Source organism: Morone saxatilis, unplaced genomic scaffold, assembly GCF_004916995.1.
Source record: "Morone saxatilis isolate NCDOM2014 unplaced genomic scaffold, NCSU_SB_2.0 Contig16, whole genome shotgun sequence".
NCBI classification, from domain to species: Eukaryota; Metazoa; Chordata; class Actinopteri; family Moronidae; genus Morone; species Morone saxatilis.
Window position 1 is genome coordinate 5,606,785 of NW_023339718.1, and position 6,646 is coordinate 5,613,430.

Below are 6,646 nucleotides of genomic sequence, written 5' to 3' on the forward strand. Positions count from 1 at the left end.
TAACCCTGGACAACAAGGACCGCAGGTAAACCCACACACACACACACACACACACACACGACACACACACACCCACACTGAAAAAACTTATCAAATACACACACAGGGAGAGACACAGAAAAGAATTATCAATATAAAAAAATCTAACAAAATTACTGTTAAAAGATAAAATATGTTTTAACAGAAATATTTAAGGAGCAAAGCACACCTTGTACACTCACCAGCAGCAGTAGACACTATGCACCACAACACACACACACACACACAACACACACATCAACACACACACACAACAGCAAAGAGATCTATAACTGTGGACTCAAACCCGAGTGTGTGTGTGTGTGTGGTGTGTGTCTGTGTGTGTGTGGGTGTGGTATGGTCACAGTATGGCTCAGACAGTGACAGAATGACTTTACCTCTAAAAAGCATGGGAGCGCAGTTCACTAATTAAACAAAGCGTAGGCACAGTTCCACACACACACGCACACACAGAGGTTTATTTCCAGTGACGATTACTTTCCTTTCTGATCACTTTAAAACGTCCAGGTCAGGAGAACCCGTGAAAGCAGACCAAACAGAGTAGAACGGTGGTTCCAGATCAAAAAATACCGCTCTGTAGATTGTCTGGGATCTGCAATACTGTGTGGATCACAGTTTAGGTTCTGTCTTGTTTTCTGTCTGGTGTTCTGTGCGTTCCTTACTGTCCTGGCTTACTCGTCTTGTTTACGTCGTGTGTTACTGTTTTCAGTGTCACTGCGTGGTCTGTCTGTGTTACTGGGTCCAGTGTTAACTGTCTGTGTTCTGTTCTGTGTTCTGTCTGGTTCTGTCTGTTGTACTGTCTGGTGTTTTCTGGTCTGCTGTGACTGTCCTGTGGTACTGTCTGTGTACTGTGCTTGTGTACTGTCTGTGTTTCTGTTTCTGTGTACTGGTCAGTCGTACTGTCCAGTATACTGTCAGATGTACTGTGTGTCGAGTTACTGTCAGTGTACTGTCTTGTTCACTGTTTCGTACTGTTGCTGTGTTCTTGTCTGTTGTCTGTCTCGTGTTCTTGTCACTGTGTGTTCGCTGTCCGTGTTTCCGCCTGTCTGTGTACGCTTTTGCTGTCAGGTGTTGCTCGTCAGTTTCTGTCTGGTGTGTACTGTCTGTGTACTGTCTGTGTTCTGTCTGTGTACTGTCAGGTCACTGTAGTAAAGGATGTGAGTACAATTGTTCTGACTGTGTGTTCCTGTGTTTGTAGGTCAGCAGAACCAGCCTCAGAGCTTGATGACAGACTACAGTAAGGCCTGGGAGGACTACTACAAGAAACAAAGTACGTCTGTCTGTCTGTCCCCGACAATCAGAGAGTCAGAGTCCGGGTCAGAGCCGCGATAGACCCGGACTGTGTGCTCTGTCCTCAGACTGTCTCACTCGTTGTCTTAATATATGCCAGCTTCAAGTGGTCATTAGAGGAACTGCAGCATTTCTTACTTCAGTGTTTGGATCCTGATCCGGACTTAAAGATCAGTATTGGTGCCAATCAGGGTGTTTTTTTAACTAATCGTGTTGGCTACATGGAGCTTCATTGATCTGATCATCTCTGTCTCTCATATGTAGAGACGACTGAAACAAACAGGTAACTCTGGTACAGAAACTCTCCACACAGCGCAGAGACAGGAATGTTTCTCCTAATGCAGAGTTCTTCTACTGTAAGAACACATAACTGTAATGTACCTGCACTGTGCTATCAGTCAGTATTAAAGAGACATTTCCCTCAGAAACAGCTGAAAGAGAGAATATTGAACTTCACCAGGAGACACAAAGTCCAGAAGAATCTCCTTGTTGCTGAATGTGGTAATAAACTGTTTGCTGATGATGTTACTGTGTCCACTCGTTGTATTTTAATCCTGTCTGTGTGTCTGCAGGTCAGTCGTCTCAGCAGAGTTCGGTGCCAGACTACACTGCAGCGTTAGCAGAATACTACAGACAGCAGCCCTACCTGTGGAACCCCGCCCAGATACAGGTAACCCCCCAGGAACCTCGACAGGAACCTCGGCAGGAACCAGGTTCTGGTTTCTACTTTACTCAGGGTTCCCACGCGTCCTCGAAAACCTGCAGATTTACACAGATTGTAAATAATCTCTGCTGTTTAACGGCTTTAATTGTGTTTGTAGTCAGTTCATCACCGCGCCACAAATATCGGCTGTGATGAGGAAGTCGAACGCAGTGTCCGATAAACCCGCCGCCTGTAATGTGTAACTGTGGTAGACGTACCGGTAAATGATTGGATGTCTACCATCAGGAAAAAGTCCTGGACATTGATTTCTTAACGAGGAACCCTGTTTGAACGCCTGCAGGTGGATTTTAAACCTTACTACAATGATGTCATTTCCTGTCTCTTTAGGATCACTAGAGGCTCCTCCCTCGCCGGTGAAGGCCTCGGATGGTCGTCGACGGCAACCGAATCGGGGTTTCCTAGCAACGCTCTGCCGCTTCCTCCTTCCTTTTGTAGAGAAAAACTAAGGATTAACTGAAAAATCACGAACTCTTTTCTTTCTGTTTTTTAACCTTACAAAGTTGATATTTTGTCGGGCAGATTTTTTTGGACTAGCCTCTGGTCTCTCCACAGTGTAGACCTGGTTTTTCTTTTTGTTTTGTTTTTTATCAAACTTGAACTTAAAGATGTATCAGTGTGGCTTTGAACAAAAAAAATCCAGTATAATCTATATTTTGTCTAGTTTTATTTTCCAATAAGAAAACGGTATAAGGCTTAGCAGTCTTGAGTAAGAAAATCAGATATTATTATTATTATTATTATTTTGTTTATGATAATGTTTTAAAGCATGCGTCAGATTGTGTGTGTTGACTCTCAGTTATTATTTTTTTTTATTTTGGCATAGAAATATTTTAATAGCGTCAGATGGAAATTTAATGTTTTACCGTCAGAGACAAAAACTGTTTTTTGTACTAAATTTGTGCTCGCTGGGTCTGTTTGTTCTCGATCTAATTTTACCTGTTAAGTCGCCATCTTGGAGGTGCAATGACGCGTTTGTTTTCTTTTGGTTTGATGATAGTTCTTATACCTGTATCTCTATAGTGATTCTTTAGTTTTTATGATGTAATGATGAATAAATGACGATTTATATTGCGTTGTCTAAAGCCAGATCTCTCTGTGGTCAAACACAGGATTTAACCTCCAGCTGACACCATGTTTCCCCGCCTCAACTTTCATTACAAAAAGGCGGGAAATGACTATTTTCTTACAAAGTGAAACTTTATTATTGTTGTTGTAACTTAGTTCTGCATTTCTACTTTTGCCGATTTGTTTGTGGAAGAAGTGTTCGGAGCTGAACAATGAAGTTATCGATTCTATTAGCGATGTGATGGCTAACCGAGCGCGTTAGCTAAATGCGCGAGTTAGCTAAATGTTTGTTAGCAAAAAGATGTGCGTTACCTCAACTCTGTGTGTGTGTTTGTGTGTGTGTGTGTGTGTGTGTGTGTGTGTGTTAGCTGTTTAATTAGCTGAATGTACAACCGAAAGATGTTTTGTCTGAACAATGTGTTTGTGTTAGCTTTGTGAGCATCGAGTTATCTTTTACTGAACATGCGCGTTGTTAATTTTAGTTGTTTGAGTGAATGTGTCTGTTTCTGTTTGTTCGGTGTTTGTTAGCTATTAGCGAAACCTGTGCACTCACAACATAAAGTACAGACAGTCGATGGCTGAATGAGGAAAACTAATTCTAGTGGTGATTCCAAATCGGAGATATTGTGAATTTCTTGAGATATTTCCCATTTTGAAGATAAAGTAAACAACCCAGTGACAAAATGGCTCCAAAGAACCTCCACTGGCATTAACATCTGAATAAAACCCAACACAAACACTAATATAATCTATTTTGCTAATTAAAAAGAAGCTATGCACTGTTTGCATTTAATTTTACTAGCTATCGAACTGCCATAATGTAAAAACTAATTATAATAACTCAATTTATTTGGCGTAACTGTAAACGGGGTTACGGCTTTGAATATTTTCTGTGAATGTGACGTTAGCTGAACAGTGTGTGGTGGTATGAACGGGTTAGCTTCACTTTGTACATTACGTCTCAGCGGTGTTTGTTCTGGAGCTCAACTGTGAGTATATTAGATTAACGTGGTTGGCTGCTGTTCGCTGTGTGTCTGTCGCGGCTGGATTATGCTTCTCGAACTTTCCAGAGAAGTCTGCGTAGTTTATTTTTAGACGTCTACGAATGTTTTCGAGCCCACCTCCCAGCAGGACTTTGGATCTAGCAGCTAGCTTGTTTTTTAACGCACGTTTTAGATCCGGGAGACTTGTGAATTCAGCCTACAGTCGCCCACAGATGAGACGTTGGCGTGCGTTTGTAGAGGTGTAACTCCGGCCGTAGCTGTGTGTTTGTTAGCAGTGAGTGTGCGTCGGCGTCGTGCGTGTCGGACCACAGAGAGGTTTGTCTTGCGTTGAGGGAGATCTGGCTGTTGTTGCGTTGAATATTGAATCAGTGGTTCTGCTTCTTGTATGTGTGACGATGATGATGATAATAATAATGACGACGATAATAATGAGTTCTCCTGTACAGGGGTCTATTTAAATCTGTTCATGAATATTCAGTTTGTCGATAAGATAATATGGTTTGTGTAAATTTCCACTCTCTGGCGGGTGCTCTCCAGTTAAAAATGTACTTTGTTATCCTGTTAAAATGAGATTGTTTAATTCACATGTTGTGTCTAACCGATTTGCAAAGAGAAGCTGAGTGTTATATTCTCAAGACTGCTAGGCTAACTGTCTCTATCTCTTCTCCTTGTCTTTCTGTCTCTGTCCGTCTCCACGTTGCCGCGTTAAAAAGTCAGCGGGATTTCTCAACGCGTCTGGTGAGGCGCGTTGAGCGGTTCCCGCCACTTGTTAGCGTGGCGGCGGCGAGGCGAGGAGAGCTGTAGTGAGGGGGTTTTACTCCCCGAAAAATGATTTAAAAACACCGGAGTGGACGGCGGCTCGGTGTCCGGTTCTGTAGGCTCAGTGCTTGAACCCGTACTGGGTCTAAACCAGTAACCAACTGGTCCCAACGTTCCAGAACCAGGACCGGACACAGCGTCGCCGGCCCACTCCGGTTTAGATCTTCCTAGCCCCGATCCCTCGTCCTGAAGGGGGGGCGTGGAGCTTTTTGGTTTCATGGTTTCTGTTGTTTTTCTAATGGACCGACGTCCTAACTGTAACCTGCAGATTTTTCTATTAGATTCTATTGACAGATAGAGTTGTGTATGAACCCGAGCCACGAGACTGTCGGTGGCCGAGGAAGAGGAAGATGGATGATGATGATTAACATGAGGGCTAATAAACAGGCTCATTCTTTCTGACTGACGTGTTTTAATCTCCTGATACCGACCAGTTATTTTATTTTATCAGTTTTCATGGTTTAAAAATGTTTTTATTAGTTTTCATGTTTTAGTTTTATTATAATATTTGTTGATTTATAAGTTCAGTCCAGGTTTTACAGTACAAACACTTTATGAAGGCAGTAGACCTTATTATTTAAATTCTTTAATTAGCACCACCTGTGTTTACCCTATTTCAAGTCAAAATGGCTGCTGTGAAAAAGGTCTGCAAACATCCTCCTGAAATATCCTGTATATTCTTATTTTATTGTAGGTTATTTTTTAAGTGCACAGTTACTAGTTTACACAGTTTTTATTTTATTCCAACTAACAAAAATGTTTTTTAACTTGTCCATCAAACTTTTTTTATATAGAACATTTTATTCAGTTTATTGCTGGTCAAAGTGTTTCACAGGTAATAATAATAATAAGAGTGGAGTTAAAATTAAATAAAGTAGGTTTTAAGGACAAATGACAATAAAATAAATACAGTTGATTTTACAGGTATAAATATATTTAATTAGAGTTACTCTAAAAACCAAATAAATTAAGCAGGCAGAAATAAAACAAATAAGTTTAAAATAAATTAAAAATGAAAAGTACAAAACAAAATACTGATGTGTGTATATATATGTATGTGTATGTATTATACATACACTCTACTATATATATACAACAATTACATAATCATACACATATTACATACATCCGACTACACGGTATACATATATATACTATATACCCTATACCTACCTATTACTATATATCTCATTACAGAGAGGGCCCCACAGTCCCGCCTTGGGAGAAATCATCTCAACAATATTCCTTTCAAATCTGACTTCAGTTTTGCATGTTTGTGAGATTTCAGCTTCACGTCGCTCCTTAACGGACAACCCTGGACAAACAAATGAAGATGTCGAAAACATTAACAACCTTCTCAGATCTCTGTATTCAATCGTTATTAAAGTTTCAAATAAAACTCAAAACCACTTACTTAAAGTGAAAAATCGCAGTGCCAGACCAGGACCAGCGTTTTAAAGTCCTCACACTGGTTGGGCCCGTTCCAGGTTTCACTGACTTTAAACTTATTTTTTTCCTACTTTCTATTAAAGCAAACTTGCGCATGCCTCTTGGACACAGGTCTTTTTAGTTTTTATTGAGGATCTGAGGAGCAGGCTGAACTTTGGAACAGATTTAAGACAGTTACCCAGTTTTTACCCTCAATTATCTGCTCAGTATTTTGTTTTGCTTCCCTTCTCATTTTTTAATTCTTCATACATATCAT

General features: G+C 40.6%; 1 protein-coding gene and 1 long non-coding RNA gene across 2 annotated transcripts in view; one reads left to right on the forward strand and one right to left on the reverse strand.

Annotated features, from left to right (window-relative positions):
• cntrl (centriolin) overlaps positions 1-6,646 on the reverse strand; it is a gene marked incomplete at its 5' end in the record, with an annotated part of 184,646 nt that overhangs the window by 176,014 nt on the left and 1,986 nt on the right.
• On the forward strand, positions 1,178-5,343 carry LOC118326192. Its single transcript, XR_004796625.1, has 3 exons — positions 1,178-1,309; positions 1,902-1,999; positions 2,381-5,343. It is a non-coding gene; the product is annotated as an uncharacterized LOC118326192 (long non-coding RNA).